General features: G+C 39.7%; 1 long non-coding RNA gene across 1 annotated transcript in view; it reads right to left on the bottom strand.

Moving 5' to 3' along the window:
• The window catches only part of LOC144203464 (uncharacterized), a 25,093-nt gene extending 3,429 nt beyond the window's left edge, over positions 1-21,664 (bottom strand). The window contains exons 1-2 of the long non-coding RNA XR_013327694.1: positions 21,543-21,664; positions 11,915-12,026 (exon numbers count right to left, since the gene is read on the bottom strand). This is a non-coding gene — a long non-coding RNA (uncharacterized LOC144203464). The remainder of the gene's footprint in view (positions 1-11,914; positions 12,027-21,542) is intronic.
• Between the last annotated feature and the right edge of the window lie 20 nt (positions 21,665-21,684).

The following is a 21,684-nucleotide window of genomic DNA, read 5'->3' as shown; positions in this document are numbered from 1 at the left end:
TTTTTTGCGATAAAAAGCCTTACTATACTATGTCGTTTTTTGAAGAAAAAAGCCTTACTATACTATGTCGTTTTTTGAAGAAAAAAGCCTTACTATACTATGTCGTTTTCTGAAGAAAAAAGCCTTACTATACTATGTCGTTTTTTGCGATAAAAAGCCTTACTATACTATGTCGTTTTTTTGCGATAAAAAGCCTTACTATACTATGTCATTTTTTGAAGAAAAAAGCCTTACTATACTATGTCGTTTTTTTGCGATAAAAAGCCTTACTATACTATGTCGTTTTTTGAAGAAAAAAGCCTTACTATACTATGTCGTTTTTTGAAAAAAAAAGCCTTACTATACTATGTCGTTTTCTGAAGAAAAAAGCCTTACTATACTATGTCGTTTTTTGAAGAAAAAAGCCTTACTATACTATGTCGTTTTTTTGCGAAAAAAAGCCTTACTATACTATGTCGTTTTTTTGCGATAAAAAGCCTTACTATACTATGTCGTTTTTTTGCGATAAAAAGCCTTACTATACTATGTCGTTTTTTGAAGAAAAAAGCCTTACTATACTATGTCGTTTTTTGAAGAAAAAAGCCTTACTATACTGTCGTTTTCTGAAGAAAAAAGCCTTACTATACTATGTCGTTTTTTGAAGAAAAAAGCCTTACTATACTATGTCGTTTTTTTGCGCAAAAAAGCCTAACTATACTATGTCGTTTTTTGTGATAAAAAAGCCTTACTATACTATGTCGTTTTTTTGCGCAAAAAAGCCTTACTATACTATGTCGTTTTTGGTGATAAAAAGCCTTACTATACTATGTCGTTTTTTTGCGATAAAAAGCCTTACTATACTATGTCGTTTTTTGAAGAAAAAAGCCTTACTATACTATGTCGTTTTTTGAAGAAAAAAGCCTTACTATACTATGTCGTTTTCTGAAGAAAAAGCCTTACTATACTATGTCGTTTTTTGAAGAAAAAAGCCTTACTATACTATGTCGTTTTTGGTGATAAAAAGCCTTACTATACTATGTCGTTTTTTTGCGATAAAAAGCCTTACTATACTATGTCGTTTTTTTGCGAAAAAAGCCTTACTATACTATGTCGTTTTTTTGCGATAAAAAGCCTTACTATACTATGTCGTTTTTTGAAGAAAAAAGCCTTACTATACTATGTCGTTTTTTGAAGAAAAAAGCCTTACTATACTATGTCGTTTTTTGAAGAAAAAAGCCTTACTATACTATGTCGTTTTTGGTGATAAAAAGCCTTACTATACTATGTCGTTTTTTTGCGATAAAAAGCCTTACTATACTATGTCGTTTTTTGAAGAAAAAAGCCTTACTATACTATGTCGTTTTTTGAAGAAAAAAGCCTTACTATACTATGTCGTTTTTTGAAGAAAAAAGCCTTACTATACTATGTCGTTTTTTGAAGAAAAAAGCCTTACTATACTATGTCGTTTTTGGTGATAAAAAGCCTTACTATACTATGTCGTTTTTTTGCGATAAAAAGCCTTACTATACTATGTCGTTTTTTGAAGAAAAAAGCCTTACTATACTATGTCGTTTTTTGAAAAAAAAAGCCTTACTATACTATGTCGTTTTCTGAAGAAAAAAGCCTTACTATACTATGTCGGTTTTTGAAGAAAAAAGCCTTACTATACTATGTCATTTTTTGAAGAAAAAAGCCTTACTATACTATGTCGTTTTTTTGCGATAAAAAGCCTTACTATACTATGTCGTTTTTTGAAGAAAAAAGCCTTACTATACTATGTCGTTTTCTGAAGAAAAAAGCCTTACTATACTATGTCGTTTTTTGAAGAAAAAAGCCTTACTATACTATGTCGTTTTTTTGCGATATAAAGCCTTACTATACTATGTCGTTTTTTGAAGAAAAAAGCCTTACTATACTATGTCGTTTTTTTGCGCAAAAAAGCCTTACTATACTATGTCGTTTTTTGTGATAAAAAAGCCTTACTATACTATGTCGTTTTTTTGCGCAAAAAAGCCTTACTATACTATGTCGTTTTTGGTGATAAAAAGCCTTACTATACTATGTCGTTTTTTTTGCGATAAAAAGCCTTACTATACTATGTCGTTTTTTGAAGAAAAAAGCCTTACTATACTATGTCGTTTTTTGAAGAAAAAAGCCTTACTATACTATGTCGTTTTCTGAAGAAAAAAGCCTTACTATACTATGTCGTTTTTTGAAGAAAAAAGCCTTACTATACTATGTCGTTTTTGGTGATAAAAAGCCTTACTATACTATGTCGTTTTTTTGCGATAAAAAGCCTTACTATACTATGTCGTTTTTTGAAGAAAAAAGCCTTACTATACTATGTCGTTTTTTTGCGCAAAAAAGCCTTACTATACTATGTCGTTTTTTTGCGATAAAAAGCCTTACTATACTATGTCGTGTTTTTGCGAAAAAAAGCCTTACTATACTATGTCGTTTTTTTGCGATAAAAAGCCTTACTATACTATGTCGTTTTTTGAAGAAAAAAGCCTTACTATACTATGTCGTTTTTTGAAGAAAAAAGCCTTACTATACTATGTCGTTTTCTGAAGAAAAAAGCCTTACTATACTATGTCGTTTTTTTGCGATAAAAAGCCTTACTATACTATGTCGTTTTTTTGCGATAAAAAGCCTTACTATACTATGTCATTTTTTGAAGAAAAAAGCCTTACTATACTATGTCGTTTTTTTGCGATAAAAAGCCTTACTATACTATGTCGTTTTTTGAAGAAAAAAGCCTTACTATACTATGTCGTTTTTTGAAGAAAAAAGCCTTACTATACTATGTCGTTTTTGGTGATAAAAAGCCTTACTATACTATGTCATTTTTTTGCGATAAAAAGCCTTACTATACTATGTCGTTTTTTGAAGAAAAAAGCCTTACTATACTATGTCGTTTTTTGAAGAAAAAAGCCTTACTATACTATGTCGTTTTCTGAAGAAAAAAGCCTTACTATACTATGTCGTTTTTTTGCGATAAAAAGCCTTACTATACTATGTCGTTTTTTTGCGATAAAAAGCCTTACTATACTATGTCATTTTTTGAAGAAAAAAGCCTTACTATACTATGTCGTTTTTTTGCGATAAAAAGCCTTACTATACTATGTCGTTTTTTGAAGAAAAAAGCCTTACTATACTATGTCGTTTTTTGAAGAAAAAAGCCTTACTATACTATGTCGTTTTCTGAAGAAAAAAGCCTTACTATACTATGTCGTTTTTTTGCGATAAAAAGCCTTACTATACTATGTCGTTTTTTTGCGATAAAAAGCCTTACTATACTATGTCATTTTTTAAGGAAAAAAGCCTTACTATACTATGTCGTTTTTTGCGATAAAAAGCCTTACTATACTATGTCGTTTTTTTGCGATAAAAAGCCTTACTATACTATGTCGTTTTTTGAAGAAAAAAGCCTTACTATACTATGTCGTTTTTTGAAGAAAAAAGCCTTACTATACTATGTCGTTTTTTGAAGAAAAAAGCCTTACTATACTATGTCGTTTTTGGCGATAAAAAGCTTTACTATACTATGTCGTTTTTTATATATATAATAGTATAGTAAGGCTTTTATCGCAAAAAAACGTCATAGTACCATGTTTACATACATGGTTATTTTTTATATAAAAGCCTTACTATATATGGTGTTGTTTTTTGAACAAAAGTGGGGTCCTGGAGCCTATCCCAGCTGACTATGGGCACTCAGTGGGGGACACTCCTAATCAGCCAATCGCAAAGCACGAGGAGACAAACAACCAATCATAGATAGGGACAATTTATCCTACATTTATCCTAGCAGGCATGTTTTTGGGAGGAAAGCGGAGTACCTGGAGAAAACCCACACAGAACACAAAGCCAGGACCCACCTGGGATCGAACCCTCGGCCCTAAGCGCAACGCTAACCGACGTTAGCCACATGTCAACAACAAATGCTAACGCAGTTGCCGTGCCACAATCGAAAACATTTCACGGCCAATGAATAAAACGTTTCGCAGCTGAATTGGACACAAGTCGGAATTGACAAACGGGGACAGATGAACCATTTCCGACAAACCGCCTCACCGATGAGCGGTCGCCGCGCTTCAGCTGTCCGAGGACAGTGAAAGGCTCCACAGTGTTTTTTACGAGCACCGTGACACGCGCGCGGCATAATTTTGATGCGTTTTGGCACGGCGGAGTGGGCCGGGGAGGGCCGGCGTCCACGGCACAGCTGCGCGCGTGAGTCAGAACGGCCACATTTTGGTTTGCGGGGGTGCCGGACTCAAACTATTCACATTAACATAGTCATTTCCAGGAGTGGACTGACTTATTTTGTACCAGGAAGTCAATTGGTTTCGCTTTGTTGACTTTTTTCGGTTTGTGTCAACGTAAAAGTACCTTCTGAGTATTTGTGGGGGTTTCGTGTACTATTCTGGGGGAAAAAATGGTAAAAAAAAACGAGATTAAAGCGTTTTTTTTTTAACGTTTTGGGGAAAATTTACTCTGTCAACGTAAGGTTTGTATCCACTCAGAAGACATTTTAAACATTGATATTGAAGAAATTCAATTACCCGAACATTTACCTTGACAAAAGTTGTGCGGGGTGCCGGAGCCTATCCCACCAACAGTTAGCTAGCCAATCGTAGGGCACAAAGAGACAAAAAACGTATCACAGGGACAATTTAGCACAGTACAATTAGCCTAGCATGCATGTTTTAGGGATGTTTGAGGTAAACAGAGTACCCAAAGAAGACCCACGCAAGCCTAAAGACAACATGCAAACCCCACATGGGAGGGTAAGAACCCCCCCGGGATTGAACCCTTGATCACAGACCTGCAAGACAGACGGGCTAACTGACTTTAGTAATAATAACAATAGAAAATAGATGCAAAAAGACAAGATTAAAAATTTGACACAAGTCATTTTAGTCATCTAATTATGAAAAAAATAATATAAAATGACAAGATCAAAGTACTTTTGTCCTTAATTTCACAGTATTACAAGTTGTAATATCAAATTAAAGTGGTTTTGTTGTTTATTTTTACATTTAAGAAGTTGTCTGTTGCCCTTAGCAACGTAAGCTCTCCATCAATAAAATACATGAGTAAAACGATTAAAAAATATTATTAAAAATGACTAAATAATTAAAATTGTTATTGTTATTTGTTTCAGCTTTTTGTGAGTTACGTCAACAACTTTTGGAAAACTAAAGTTGGGCTAAAAGCCATTTGGAAGACGCGAAGTGGGGGGGCGGGGCCTCTCAACATAACACAATTAGCATGACTACTTAGCATGTGCTTTGCAAATGTCCCCACTCTTGAAAACCCCCCCAGAAAATCTGCTTAAACATGGCTCCAATGGTCCGTGGAAGACCCCTGGGCCCCCCGCCGCCGACCCCCCTTGAAGCGCGACCCTTCCCCATTGACGGAAGAAACCAGAGTGACTCCTAATCTAGTGGAGACAGCATCTTGAGCCACTTGACTGTCGCTCCTTAATCCCCAGGGGGCGGGGAATGGGGGGTGGGGCTTGCAAATGTCCCAAGGTGGGGGGGGGGGGGGGGGGGGGGGGGGCAGGTCAACAGTTAATGATCCCAAAGCCCGAAGGTGGGGGTCAAAGGTCTGTGAAGGATGGTACTTCCGGGAAACAAAGGAGTCTTGTTGGGGGCCCCCCCAACAAGAGTCCCCCGTCCCCCCCCACGGAGAGCATTCAATGCGTAATTGTGGCGCTAATCTTGCGCGTCAGGCGTTAAATGCAATTAGCCGCCTGTGATTGGCTTTCCATCCATTTGAGGCATTTTAGGCATTTTCCATCACAACAAACAAACGTTGGACTTTTAGCGCCTTTTTGACATTTTTTTTACAAAATGCTAATCTTCTGAGGTGGGGGTTTATTCGGAATTGAACTAATCTAACGGTCAAATCTAAATGGCTCTTATTTGGGTGATTTTTAAGTTTGGGAGTGAAATCATCTGAGGTGAGGGTTTATTTTGAATAGATTTAAAAAAAAATGAATACAATTATTGTTTACGTTTTAACTTGGAGGAGGGACTTTTCAACAAATGTCCTGATCAAATCCAAAACTCTTATTTTGGAAATTTCCAAGTCCTGCATTGAAATTGTCTGAGGTGAAGGTTTAATCTGAATGGATTTTTAAAAAATAAAATAAATGAATACAATTATTGTTTACATTTTAACTTGAATTGTCAGAAATTAAATCAATTGGACATCTATTGTCGTCATTTACAGCCATTTTAAGTATTTATTTATCTTTCTGGGGGGGGGGGCATTCTACAAATTCAATTCTTTTATTTTGAAAATTTTCAAATCGAAAAATGAAATGAAAATAGAGTTCAAGTTTCGACCTACCTAGAAAATAACAAAAACTTACCACTAAACCAAATTGACCTAAAAATAACAAACAAATAAAAAATCTACAAACGGTGGTTAAGCGGTCAAAATATCGGCCTCACAGTTCTGGGGTCGAGAGTTCAACCCCTTGTGTGGACTTTGCATGGGTGTTCTCTGGGTACTCCAGTTACCTCCCACATCCACAAAACATGCATGCTAGGCTAATTTAGCACTTAATTCCGGGAGTTCCCCACTTATATTCAGCTGCTATAGGCTCCGGCACCCCCCCTAAAACATCCTAGAAAAATGAATGAATCTAAATTCTGTGAATACTTTTATCCGGATATTTTTCTGGAAAAGGACTTTGCCAGATGCGACACTGTAACACAAGAAGGGGGCGGAGTCTAAGGAGAGAGCGTCTGTCTGCCTTTCAACTTGAGCCGACGACGTTTCACCCAGAAAACGCGGCGTTTTCGAGGAAAAGACAAAAATCCAAGAAGAAGAAACGCCCCCCTTCCCCCGCCAGCCATTGTACCCCCGTGTTTTTGAGGGGAGACCTTGAAAGCGTCCCGAGCACCATCAAACGACGGCCATTCTTTCGGGGGCCCCACAATGGGCGGCGGGGGTCCCGCACACAAAAAAAGCCCTGACAATAGCTGGGAGAAAAGCTTTTTTTGATGGGGGTTCTCGGGGGCCCCCGCTCGGAGGAAACCCGTCGTAACTAATCACGACGCTTTGTCAAAAAATGGAAACTGCTCGGAACGGACACCATTTTTTTGAGGGGGGGCAAATTTGTAAAGATAACAGAAGTTGGAGTGTAAAGTACATCCGGATATTATTTTTGGGGGGCCCCTCGGAAAAGTCTCGCCCTTTAAAAATGGCACAAATTAGAGTAAAAACATTATTATTAGTATTATCCAATCATGTAGCTCAATATTGTCATGATAAAATCGGAATATTTGTCATTATTTAGTCCTGAGTTGACAATATTCATTAAAAAATAGTATATATATATATATATTTTGAAACATATCTTTTGTCCATTACTAAGTAGAATAAAAATAAAAAGTCAATTATCAAAGGAAAACAAAGGCTACTTTTTCATACTCGTTGGGGTTTGAATCAGGGGACGCGATCAGAAAATCTCCATTTAGAATGATAACCACTATTTATTTTTTTGGTTATGGATTCAACTTTTGTTTACATTTTTGTGTACAATATGTACAATACAATATATATGTTATGTGTGCATAGTATTGGTAAAAATATACTAGAAGTAATATGTATTGTGTGCATGTTTATGTATATGTATGCATTATTCTATGTGTATGTATGTAGGAATTTCTTTGTATATTGATGTATATGTACTATGTAAAGTATGACTCTTTTGTATATATATGTGATATGTATGTTTTGACTTCTGGGGAATATTTTTAGCATTATGTAGCGGAAAATACTCTTGATTTATTCATGTTAAACATTATTAGCAAAGTTTTAATGGTATAAAAGTTCATTTAAAGTCAATTAATATCAAATGGAGCGCAACTTTAGTCGTTTGCCATTATTTTTTTCCAGGTTTTTTAGCGTTTAAATGACTTTTTTTTACTTTTGGACGTGCTGCGGGAGGCCATAACGACAAAGCAAAATATTTGGAAGGGGAAGGGAAAAAAAGAAATGAAATGAGGTTGGTTGGCCAGGCGTCAAGAGTTCGGAAGCAACGCAAAACAGCTGGCGTTGGCGCCCGCTGCTTTCTCGCCGCTCGCTGCCTTTCTAAGAATTAAAAGACCAAAAAGAAAAAAAAAGAAGGCCAGACGTATAAAAGAGTTCATGCGGTCCGTGCGCATTTCATGTGGCCTTTTTTTCCCGTCTCAAACTACGCGTGGCCGCGCACGTGAGGGGCCGCGTTACACCGCCTTCCGCCACCGGGAGGACGCGCCGCTCTCGGCCAATGGGAGCACGCCTCGGGATGTCCGAATCCGAGTGGCCGGGGATTAAAAAAAGGGGAGATTTTAAGGGTCGTTTGTGGGGGGTCTCATTCATTTTAAAGGGGAGGGACGCTGGCCAATCGTCGGGAGGTCCGATAAAGGGGAGGGGCTAGTTCGTGCGTGGCGGAAATGGTTCAAAACTACAAATATGGAGGTTTGTGATTGGTTATGTTAGATCGTAATTGGACTTTTTTGACGTTTTTATTTATTTATTTAAAAAGTTAATGTTTTTAAATAAAGGAAGGTATATAATTATTTTTAATGACGATTTTTTTGTTAAAATGAATTGAATTTAGCCACTAAAAGTGAAAGAAAATGTAAAATATATTTACATTTTATCATAAATCAGAAAGCTACATTAAAAAGAACAAGAAAACATTATACTATGATTAATATCAATAATAAAAACATTTGGCTGAAAAAAGTTTAACATTTTTAAAATGACAATAAATCTTTTTTGTCAAAAAAGCGCCAATTGGGGGAGAGAGAAAAAAAATATTTAAAATGCTTATTTTCTCATCACTATCATTAAAACGAATATTTCACTATGTACTTTAACTAAAATGTAAAAAAAAAAAAAAAAATGTAACCCAGAACTTTCCACTGCGAGGCAGCATCGCCGTCCACTAGCACACTGCGCGGTTTCCACTGCACTTTTCTTGAAAAAACAGGCACGCGTGTCGAGTTTCAAGTGTCTTACACAGCTGACCTTTTTGCGTGTGCGTTCATGTGTGCGTAGCGGCGTTCGTGGTGGGCGTGACGAGTCGAAAGTGTTGATGTGGTTACGCGGCGGCGCCTTTCCTCTTCACCTTTTTCCGCCAAACAATCATTAAGCCGGCCGTTTGTTTGCCAGTCAAGCGTGACGCTTCGGCCCAAAGACGGTCAAACGAAAGGTTGAAATCTTTGGCTGCCATTGACGCCCATAAATGTCAAAAAGTCAGCAAACCACTAGGGGGGGGGGGGGGGGGGGCGACTTCCTTAGAAACCACTAAACGCACACTGAGGGTGATGATTCAACACGCACTTATGTTTGCGATGAAGCATGAGATTTCGGTTAAATGTCAACTGTACCGTGGAGGGGCGGAGCCGGGGGGGACGGGCCGGGTAAGGGCCCCCCCCTGGGGACGGGCCGGGACACGCCGGAGGGATTACGGGTTTCGACCGGCCTCATTTTGCCGTGGGAAGGAAGGACGGCGCCGGCGAAAGGGGGGGAGAGGAAAGTCGATGCGAACACTGAGGAAGAAGATGGATGCTTTTTGGAGGGCATTTTGGTCATTGACCCCGCCCCCAGTGGATCCCAAATTCAACAGTGCCATCTACTGGTGGTAGTGCATGAATAAAATTGTTTTCAAAGGTCAAAGGGGGCAAATTGGTGAAGTTAGCGCTATTGGCTTGACATGCTAACACGTTAGCAACGTGACGCAGGGCGTTTTTGCGAGGAATGTTGGGCAACGCGGCCCGCGCCCGCCCGCCTGCCCGCCCACGCATGCAAATCCCCGGCAAATATTGACCCTGAGGCTGCGACTCCTTCCCATTGGCTGGAATTTTGGCACCTTGTAGCGACTTGGAGGCACACGCTCAAGAATGTAGCAATCACAAAGCTTTTGTTCGGGTGTTTAACCACGCCCTCAAATATCATTCGTTTCCCATGCCACTTATCCTCAGGGGGTCACGGAGGGTGCCGGAGCCTAACCCAGTTGAGGGTGGGCAGTCAATCGCAGGGCTAAAGTCTAGAAACGACCGATAATTTAGGGATAAGGGCAATTTAGCATAGGATTAGCCTAGCATGTATGTTTGGCAGATGTGGGAGGAAACTAGAGTACCTGGAGAAAACCCACACAAGCCCGGATAAGCGGAGAGAACATGCAAACGCGTTATAGTGAGAACAAACCTGGGATCGAACCCTTGACCCCAGAAATGCGAGCCTAAGCAAACAAAATAAAGAAATGTACTATTACGCAAGTTCCAGTGCGCAACACTCGAGGAACACGCGTCCTCGTGACTTGGCTTTCGAAGGATTCAGTATGCGTATATGTGTGTGTACGTATATGTGTGTGTGTGTGTGTGTGTGTGTGTGTGTGTGTGTGTGTGTGTGTGTGTGTGTGCGTGCGCACAAACGACAAAGTGGCAAGGGTGGTTTGCTAAAACACAACCAAACGTAACTTAGTATTTTAAGGTATTTTAGTTTACATTTTAAAAATATTATAAAAATAATCGACGTTTTATTTGCACAAATTAATATTGTCCACCAGAAAGAGAATTTTTAAATAGATTATGAATGAAAAAAGTTGGCTTTTTAATTATGAATATTTTTTTAAATATCTAATTTCATTAATTTTTCTAATCAAAATTAAAAAAAAACTGTATACAACGTTCCCAAATTCCTGACCTCTCCAAAATATAAATAAAAAAAAAAATCCCAGATTAAAATACAAACACCAATACTTGTTGCTAGGCAGAATTCATACACCCAATTACTAAATTAATTTTTCGCTGCATCAACAAATCGGACATCCACCGCCATCAAAACCCACCAAACTGAAGTTGTCGTGTAAACGTACACTCTCGTAAGCAAGTCCCTCTTAACAATGTTCTCATTTAGCCTAAAACATCTGGTCCTTTAGGTTGAACACAACACCCCCCCCGCCCCCACATACACACAACCATATGGGGGTCATACCCCCCCCCCCCCACACACACACACACACACACACATACACTCTCACTAAACAAGTACGTTAAAAAGGAATTTGCTCCCAGCTGTCCCTGTCAATCAAACATTTTGCATGCGTTTAGCTGGATAGAATACACGGACTGTACCAAAATATGGGATGGGGCGGGGGTGTCATATGTCCATACCATCTTCACAAATACGGCCTATATCTGATCACGTCACATGACTCGGAAGTGGATTGAGGAATATTAGAAAATTCTAGACGCTAGCCAAATGCATCACTTTTGTTAATAATAATAATATAAAACAATAACAATAATAATAAATTGCTATTTTAGACGAGTAGAATGACAATCTTTGGCTTTTATTGGAAGAGAAGCTCCTGAGGAGGAGTGGTTATTGTGTTAATTAATTTAGCACTCTAAATTGCCCCCAGATACAAATAATTGGTTGTTTCTCTCCTTGTGCCCCACGATTGGCTGGCCACCAAAGCCCAAAGTCAGCTGGGATAGGCTCCAGCACCCCCCTGCAACCCTTGTGAGGATAAAGTAGCAAAGAAAATGAATGACGAAAAGAGAAAAAGATATGAGAAGCTCCCGAGAGGAGAAAGTAGTCAGCATTCAGGAATGAATGGAATACCCTGCGAGTGTGGCTATTGGTCGAGAGGGTCACGTGGGCGGGGCCGGAAAGGGAGAGCGGCTCGTCTGGCTCATCCGGCTCGGCCGGTTGCCCCATTTCATTTCTGCCTGACTAATAGCTGGCTTTTGTTTGCCTTTTTTTTAATCTTATTTTTATATTTTGAAATTTGACAAGCGAGTGACTAAGAAGAGAAACTTTTGGAAGCAACGTGTTTTTGACGGGAAAAGCGGAAGGCGGTGGTGGCGGCGGCTTTGATCTGTCGTGACTCACGGCATTAAAAGGAAGTTTGGCTTACCGCAAGGTGAACTCATTCACCGCCGTTGAGGGTCCGACGCCTGAGGGCCCACAAGCAAGCATTCCTTTACAAAGTTATCTGGAAAATACCAGGTCTTTCTGTCCAAGTTTATCTGGAAAACAAAAGAGGCAAAAAACATTACAAATACGACAAGATTTTTTTGGGTTTTACCCAACAGAATCACATTTTCTGAACAGCTTAACGTCACAAGGGTCACGGGGGGTGCTGGAGCCTATACCAGCCGACTACAGGGAACACCCTGATTGGTGGCCAGCCAATCACAGGCCAGAAGGAGACAAACAACCAAAATTGCATAGCTAGGGGCAATTTAGTGTAAAATTAGCTTAGCATGTTATGTTTTTGGGATGTGGGAGGAAACCAGAGTATCCAGAGAAAACCCACACGAGCCCCAGGAGAACAAACAAACTCCCCAGAGGAAAGTTTGGACCTGGAATCGAACCCTCGACCTGAAAACTGTGGGCCGACGGACTAACCACTTTACCACCATACCACTCTGAGTTGTTTTGAAAGAGTAAAATGGTAATTTAAGAAAAATAAATCCTAATAACACAGAAAATTAAGAAAAATCCTAATAATTCAGAATATATAAGAAAAATAAATCCTAATAACACAGAATAATTAAGAAAAATAAATCCTAGTAACACAGAATAATGTAAAAATAAATCCTATTACCACAGAATAATGAAGAAAAAAATCCAAATAATGCAGAATAATTAAGAAAAATAAATCCTAATAACAATGATAAATGTAAAAAGGACAAATAAATGAAAAAAAAATAATGGGACGCAATATCTGACAAATGGCCGCATTCCAAATAGCTCCCAAGCGCACTTGCCCTCTCGACTTTTCTTGTTTTAAATGAAACGAATGACACATTTTCCCACGAGCGGTCGCCGCTTTTGGCGGGGAAATCTTTGTGAACAGCGACATAAAGAGAGAAAAACGAAAAGTAGCGCCCGATGAAGCGACAACGGAGACGAGCGTGGGACGCGTCACGTGACCCAAAGTGTTTGTTCATTGAGCGGCCGGTGAGCCAATGAGGGAGCACATCCTGCCAACTGGAACAACACGCCGCGGAAGTTTCATTCACGGAGCGCGCCCGTGTTTTCTCTGTGTGTCCATTCATGGCCGCTTGTTTTCACAAGGGCTTTTTTTGGGCCGATACGTACGTCGCCCGGTGGACTCGACTGGCCCCGCCCACACGCCCTCTGTACTGTACATCGGAAACTGTGGCTTTTACAGATTGGAATGATTTGGGGCGAAAGGTCAATGGGAGGTCGCCCCTTGTCATTCTACCAAAACGGCAGAGTTGCCATCCAGTATTCAAAAGGCCGCTTAAGCTGATGAGCAAAAGATGGGTCAAAGGTCAAGGTTACAACAAGGGAGATAGTGAGCGACATGGGAAAGGGCAAAGGTCAAAGATGGAAATATGCTAAAATGAATGGGAAAATTGAATCGATTACATTTTAAAAAATACATAGAGGGCATTTAACAGAATACAGCAAAAAAATCAAAATGATAAAATAAAAGAAAAAATACACATAATAATAGACATGTATATCAAAGTAAAACTATAAAAAGTGTTTTTTTAAAAGGCAAAATAAATTAAAAATAAAAGTGAGGCTATTATTCATTATTTGCATTTATTTTTTCATAACTTACACATGAATTTTGCTTTAATTTCTTTTATTTTGAAGTAGTTTTGTGTATTCATATTTGCAAAACTACTTCAAAATAAAAGAAATTAAAGCAAAATTCATGTGTAAGTTATAAAAAAAATTCATAATAGCCTCACTTTAGTTTTTTATTAATTTAACCTTTTTATTGGTGTACGTGAATGTATATACACATGATTTTTGTTATATTATTCATATATAAATTTACCTGTCCAGCTGCCATAGACTAGAATGGCTAGAGTATTTCCAACAAATAGATTAAATAAATGTAAAAAAAATACACATAGTTGTATTAAGTATACCTGAAAAAAATTCTAGAAAAATGAACTGTATTGCGAACCAAATATTAATCAATTATTCGTGCCGTGAATGGCAGTGAAAATCAACAATTTAAAACAGATTTGACAGTAAGTTAAAATCCCTAACATGGACGAGCGCTTTTAAAAGTCAAGCTGATGAACAAACTAAAAAAAAAGCAGAAGCTCGCCTTTCTTTTCTTTTTTTTTCCTGATTTTTTTTTTTAACGGCATTTCCCGTGGGAGCCGTTGGGCTTCCAAGAAATTCCCCAGCATCTGGGGAACGCTTGAATGGAATTCCTCGAGCGCCTTCCATTTTTCCCCCCATCTTTTTTTTATGTTTATTCCCCATCATAAAAGAGGAAGAACCCCTATTTTCGCTGACTTTCCTTCTTTTTTTTTTTTTACCCCCCTAATTGCCATTTCCATGTAATTTCTCTCCTTTCCACGGCAGCGGGTTTGGGAGCGTGGGAAAGAATTGCGCTGGCGGCCTGGCTTACATGAGCAGGTGTGTTTGCATACGTTCGTGTCACCATAAAAAAAAAAAAAGGTTTCGCTGATGAAGCAACATGTGTGTGTGTGTGTGTGTGTGTGTGTGTGTGTGTGTGTTTGTATGTCCCGAGGTTGTGTTTTTAATGTGGTGTCATTGCGGAACGGTAATTTGAAAAGGCGTGGTTGAAAATCCTGCGGCCACGTCGGAATGCCTTTCACTTTACCGCCGGTCGTGTTGCAACACACACACACACACCTATTATATGCGCACAGACACACACACATTAAATATAGGTCGAGTGTTGCGCAAAAGTTGCACAAAAAGTGACCCGTCAGGTCCTAAAGGAAGTCATTTAGAGTCCCTTTTCAGGGCATATGTATTTTTTTTTACTCTCAAGTAGTTAGTTTTACTTTGCCAGTTATCAGAAATGACGACTTTTGGAAAAAATGGAGTTATGCCACTTTTAATTGGGACTAAAAGCTATATTTGTGAATGGTTGGCTTTTAGCATCCTCACTCAAAATGGACTGGAAAGGTATGCAAGGCCAAGAAAAAAAAACACTTGGAGTTAGCCCACTTTTACGTTGTACAAAAAGTCTCATTTGTGAACGTTGAATTTTAGCGCCCCCACATAAAAAGGACTAGAACTGTATTTAAAAGCAAGTTCATAATGATCGGCCAAAATAGAGTTAGCCCTCTTTTACTTTCTACTAAAAGCTACATTTGTGAATGTTGGCCTTTAGCGCCCCCCTTAAAAAAAGCACTAGAAATGTATTAAAAACACGGAGTCAGCCCATTCTTGCACTCAAGTTGTGAACCTTCATCCTCTTTCTTAATCAAAAGGGATTGGAAGCCTATTAGCCTATCAATGGCAGCCAATGAGTTTACAACAAACCTCCAAAATAGAGTTAGCCCACTCTTTCTCTCTACTAAAAACCAAATTTGTGAATGCTAACAGCTAGCGTTCCCACTAAAAATGGCCTACAAAAGTATCCAAGACACAAGATGGAGTCAGCCCATTCTTGCACACTAGTAAACTTTCACTGTCAGCACTCAGTTTAAAAACGGAATTTCGACATGACGACATCACAAAGTTAGCCTATTAGCATACTTAGCAACCAACAACCAGCCAAAACAAATTGGACGCCAATCACTGTCAACTAATAAGAGAAACAAACAAATCCTCTAATAGAATCAAAATGGTGGCCCTTTAGGAGGAGCGCAAAGAGTGGAACAAAAAGCAGGAGACAAGATATACGGGCCACTTCCTGCGGCACGCCGCCCGCCCGCCAACACGTGAGCGCTCCAACGATTCCACGAACTGCATATCGTCTTTTACTACGCCACACACACACACACAGAGGCAGAGGCAGCTGCCATTTCCGAGTAAAAGTTGGTCGGCATCCAGAGAGGCCAAAAGACGCCACGTCAAGCGGAAGGCGGGGCCACCGGGCCACCGTGACGGACGCCACGGAGCGACGTCGCCGTGGAGACCACGCACCACATCTGAAACGCGCCGGGACACGGGAGGTCCCCCTAAAACCGGGGTGCCGGATAAATACTTGTGAGAACGTGCTTCACACACACTCTCTCACACACACATGTTTTTTTTCCTCCTGTTAGTCAGTGCGAAAGGCGGAGCTTATTCGCTAATACGAGAGGAGTTTATAATACTTTTTGTGTGTTATTCTATCGTGAGGACATTTGTGTGCATTATTTTGAGAATATTTTGAAGGGAAAACAAAAGCAAACAACCCCTGATAGGTTGCATCTGAAAGTCAGGGTGGAGGCGGGGCTAATAGAGCCAAGAAAGGTATCAAAATGTCAATCAAAAGTACAATTAAGTATAGTGTAAACTTAGATTACATTTATTTTTGAGTGTCTGCCTCATAATAATATTAATTTTTGATGTTACGAGCGCGTTGCCGTGCAAAAAGTCAGATGACGTCGGATGGTTTGTTTCTATTTTCAATCGAGAAAATCCCCGGTGTTGACCTTTGACCCGCAGAACAAAGGGCGCCATTAACGAGGCGTCACAGGAGTCAAAGTGAGGAAGCCACGCTTTCCTCCGCCCACCAAAGTTCATTTGTTTTGTTGGCCATGGTTCGAGGCCGGAACGCCGCCGTGCGTCCTTTTTCTTTGTGCGGATGGGCGTGTGCGGAGTTACGCTACCAAAATAAAAGTTGAATTATTGCAAGCGCCTGCACCGAGCGAGCGAGCGAGCGAGCGATACCCCTTTCGATTGCCACCCACATTACGTCGTGCACAGACATGTCCGCTTTTTGTCTCACCATTTTTCACACGATGGGAAAGGTTTCGAGTGTTATGTGAGAGTTTCATTAGAGTGTTTTGTCGTTGTGTGAGAGTTTGAATAATGTAAGAACTATGTTGGAGAGTATTTTAGTACAAATTGGAAGGGTTTCAGGTGTGAGAGAGAGAGTTGGTAGATGAGTTCAAGTAGTGAGTGTTTGGTTGGAAAGGTTTCACACATTATGTGAGAGAGTTCAAGTAGTGAGTGTGAGGGTTTTGTGGCTATGTATGACTTTGAATAATGTGAGAGCTATGTGGGAGAGTTAGGAGAGGAGTTCTAGTCGTGAGAGTTGGGTTAGAAATGGTTTCACACATTATGTGAGAGCATTTTAGTAGAGAGCGGGAGGGATTTGTCGCTGTGTGTGACTTTGAATTATGTGAGAACTATGTGGGAGAGCTTGGAGATAACTTCCAATAGTGAGAGTTTGGTTAGAAATAGTTTCACACATTTGTTGAGAGCATTTTAGTAGAGAGCATGGGGGGTTTGTCGCTGTTTGTGACTTTGAATAATGTGAGAGCTATGTGAGAGAGTCGTTTTGTAAAGATTGGGAGGGTTTTTAATGGTATAAGAGAGTTGGTCGATATGTTCAAGGAGTGAGTGTAATGTGAGAACTATGTTGGAGACGCTTCTTGCAGGCTTTCCTTCGTCAATGAGACAATTTTAAACGTATGTGTGAGAGCATTTCAGTGACGTGTAGCTCAGAGGTGTCCAACTTAAGTTTGGTTGGTGGGCCACATTCATGCCAACTACATTTATCCGGAACACTTGATTTTTGGCATCGCTGCTTAATGTCAAGCTACTGCGATAACACTATGTATGTGTGTGTACATATGTGTGTGTACATATGTGTGTGTGTGTACATAAATCCAGCTGAGGTGTGACTAGCACTTCACATGGCTAATGACAGTTTCCAGGAAATGGCGGTGTGGAGTTTTAACCCTTAGTGGTCCCTAGCGGCTCGCGTTACACAAGAGTCCACCGTGTCGAGAAGGGGGGCTTAAAATACATCAGCTGTGTGTGTGTGTGTGTGAGAGAGAGAGAGTGTGAGTGTGAGAACAAGTGTCAGTTTGCCGCCGAGAAGACGTCAGAGGTATTTATGCCGGTGGTGTCGTTTTGCAGGCGCATGCTAAATCTGTTAGCCCTACATTTATGAAAAATGGACAATATAGCCGTTACATTTAATTAGTGAAGTTGATTTGTCGGGAAAAAATGCTTCTTTTAAAAAGATTTTGGTGGATTGGAAGAAATGCCTTTTAAATTTAGGGGGGAAAACTACAGTAATCCCTCCATTATCGTGGTTTCACTACATTGCATTTTTTTCTGGGCAATTTATTTTTATAAAAATCATAAAAATGTGAAGATCCACGCTGAAACTTGCAATAAGAAGCCAATAATTGCTTGAATTTAATGTATTTTTTGAAAAACGTATTATGCAAAACACTTTAAAAAGAATAAATTAAAATGTCCAATTTATAATAATGTCATTAGTTGCCAGATAATGACAGACTACTTTGCATATCCCGCCATACATTCGCCATCTTTTATCTTTTCCTTTTGTTCACTTGAAAAAATTCCATCTACTTCAAGAATAAATATTTGATGACCCAAAAATGCCTGGCAGGTCTATAAAAGAAATAGCGGCGGTTGCCAAATAAGCGTTTCCTTCCTTTCACGACCGACATTTGAAGACACTGGCACGTAAAATCATTTGCAAATGTAAAAGGGCCGACATGCGTGAGTAACGTGCGCGTTTCCACTGCGAGGAATGCGTGCCTGGCGGCTAGCCCGATCAATTCCCCCTAAAAAAAAAATACATTTTTTAAACGACAAGATGCCAGATTGGACGACCATGACCGTCCAAAGCGACCCATTCAGAAAACTCCGAGTCCAAAAAACGTGTTACAGGCTCTCATTGGATGACGTCGAGTCCCATTTGGCAACGACCACACACACACACAGGCTCACTTCACTTTCTGCATAGGCTCCGCCCCCCTGCCGCGTCCCCATTGGCGGGAAGTCTGGTAAGTTTGGCGCGCTTTTTCCTCTCCTCGTGACTCGACGGCTGTCGTCAGCGCGGAAGCACGCGACGGGTACAAAAGTTCAACGGGGTGCTTGCCGCCAGCGCTCCGGCAACCCCCCCCCCCTCCCCCTCCCTCCTGGCTCCGCCCACGCAACATCCTCACCCAAACTGCCGGGAAAGTGAAATTTGAAACGTGCCTTTGTTGATTGTGTTGGTATTTTTACATTCTTAGCTCGCGTTACTATAAATGAATGAAGACGTTTTCGACCAATAGGAAGGGAGGAGGATTCAATAAAGTTTCTTTGAAATAATGGGGACATTTTTTTTTCAGAGTCACTTGATTTTGCCAATTTGTTGTTGTTGAATACAGATCCGATACTCTGAAAATGATAAATTAGGTTAAGGGGGAAAGTACCGTACTTTCCGGACTATAAGACAGTTTTTTTAAAGAATAGTTTGGCTGGGCTTGTGACTCATACTCAAATATAAAATCTTCTGAGGTGGGGGTTTATTCGGAATTGAACAAATCTAACGGTCAAATCCAAATGGCTTTTATTTTGGTAATTTTTAAGTCCTGCAGTGAAATTGTCTGAGGTGAGGGTTTATTCCGAATTGATTTTTTTTTTTAAATAAATGAATATAATTATTGTTTACATTTTAATCATCAGAGATTAAGTCTATTGTTGTCATTAAAAGCCATTTTAAGTATTTATTTATCTTTCTGGGGGAAAAAAAACCTGGCTGGCTCCAGCACCCCCAGCGACCCCTAATGAGGAAAATACTCGTTCTTGGTTTTTGCTCAAATAAAGATTTGACCTTTTGACCTTTTTTCATCTTCACTGACCGATGCGCCTTTGAAATATGGCCAAATATTATTTAAAAAAACTACCCGCCATAAAAACAAAATGGCGGTTTCGCACTTATTGGAAGCCACTAACCGCCATAAACGAGGTATTACCGCAATTGCACATCCGTACAATGGAAGGACGTGTTCCTAATCAAACGGCCGCCTTACGTAAGGTTTCGACGAGTCCGTTTTTGATAAGAAAAATCATAAAAAAACGTTGATTTTTTTTTCATTTTTCGGGCGGCGGATGTCCAAAGTGGAAAAAAAACGGGCTCATCTTATCTCCCGCTGGGGCATTTGCACACGGCGGCCTTCTGCTTCCTTTTGGTCCCGCCGCTAGTGTTTGTTTTTAGCGATAACAGGTGGCGGGCGGGCGGGCTAGCTTATCAGCTAACCTTGAGTTCGTTAGCACCGCCGTTGCGCGATACGTACCGACGTAGCGGCGTTCTTGCAAGGTTTTTTTAAGGGGGGGGGGGGCGTAAATGTCACAGGTGGAGTCAAAGTTGCCATTTTTAATGACTAAAGAAGGGGAATTTTATGTTTTTTTTAATATGGCTCTGAATACCTAGCGGTGGCTTTGGGTATTACAATTCAATTATTTTGTTGTTCTTTTTTAAACAATGGCAAGATAAAATGATGATAAAAATCAATGTGTTGATAGTTTAGTATGAATTTTAAGGGATATTTGATTTGAATTATCTTTTCTTGAATTATTATTTCATTCATTTTAAAAGCCCTTTTTTAGTTTTAGATCTAACACAAACTGAATATTTAGGATTTGGGACTTTTTTTAAATTTAATTTGCATGTCACATTAGAAACTGTTTCATTCAGAAACATGAAAACGGAATAGGTGACTTTTTTGGGGGACTTTTAAGTGTTTATTTTTACATTTTTGAGGGAACCAACTGACACTTTATTTCCAAGTACGATTACGACAAAACTTTAGTGTGTGGAGGCTGGTGGTCCCACTGGTGGTCCCACTGGTGGTCTCACTTCCTCTCCAAAGTGGCACGACGGTGCGCAGCGCCCCCTATCGTCGCAAGCGTTTCCATTCAGCTGCTGCAAGCGAGCGGTCAATTTGCGCCCAGTCATTCTGACGTGGACGCTGAGTCATGGGATTCGAATCCAGGACGCTTGATGACTCACTCTTTTAATCTCAGTGTGTATTTTTGTGATGACTTGGGCTTCATAACAAGCGTCCAAGTCATTTTACGTAATTTACGAGAATAAATTAAGTGCGTCGACACTGCCAAAAAAATGGAATCAGATCAAGTTTTGGTGGTTTCCGGATTGCTACATTTTAGGGGGAGGGTTTTTAGTTTAGGATTTTTTTTGGCATTGCATTGGAAGCGGGAGGGACGGCAGACATTTAAGATAGGACATCTACGAGTGATGGGATCGTTTTAATTAAAAGCATGATCCATTTTTGGGAGCTGTAAATGGCACTTGATTTTAAGATCAAATTTGAGGTATTTTAAAAATAAACTCATTTCAATTCAAGGTATTCTAAATTGTTGAGAAAGCTTTTTCAGTATTATTACACCAAATATTGTGATTTGTATAGACTAATCGTCCAGAAAAACTATTCCACTATGTTTATAACTGGTAGTGACTACTATACGTACATAAGAAATACAATATGTAATAAACAAAAAAGATCACAAAACTTGAAAATGCATCATGGATAGTTAAAAAGGTCAAAGGTCAAGTTATTTTAAGCTACTGAGGTAAAAGCACAGGTGAAATGGGCGGAAATTTTCTAACACAATTCAAGTGTCAAGCAAAAAAGAGCAATAAAGTTTTACGCTTGTCGGAAAAACAATGGCAAACAATTAAGGCCGCCGCTAAGTGCATTAGAAAACCCATTAGAGGATCCGACTCCATTTTAAAGGAAATGACCGATGATGACTCAGTAAGTGAGAGTGTGTGTAAAAGTGTGTGTGTTTGTGTAAGTGTGTGTTACCTGAGATGGAAGAGATGAGTCAAAGCAGAAAAAAGCGGAGGTGAGTCATTCCACCTGTTGTTGTTGTTGTTGTTGTGGATGTGGCCACGCCTCCTGGCTATCTGAGAAAAGGCCACAAAATTAGCAAAGCTAATTGGGAATA

This window comes from Stigmatopora nigra, chromosome 10 (assembly GCF_051989575.1).
Source record: "Stigmatopora nigra isolate UIUO_SnigA chromosome 10, RoL_Snig_1.1, whole genome shotgun sequence".
In the NCBI taxonomy this organism is placed as follows: Eukaryota; Metazoa; Chordata; class Actinopteri; order Syngnathiformes; family Syngnathidae; genus Stigmatopora; species Stigmatopora nigra.
The sequence above is the reverse complement of the archived record's forward strand: the minus strand, read 5'-3'. Positions and strand labels throughout refer to the sequence as shown.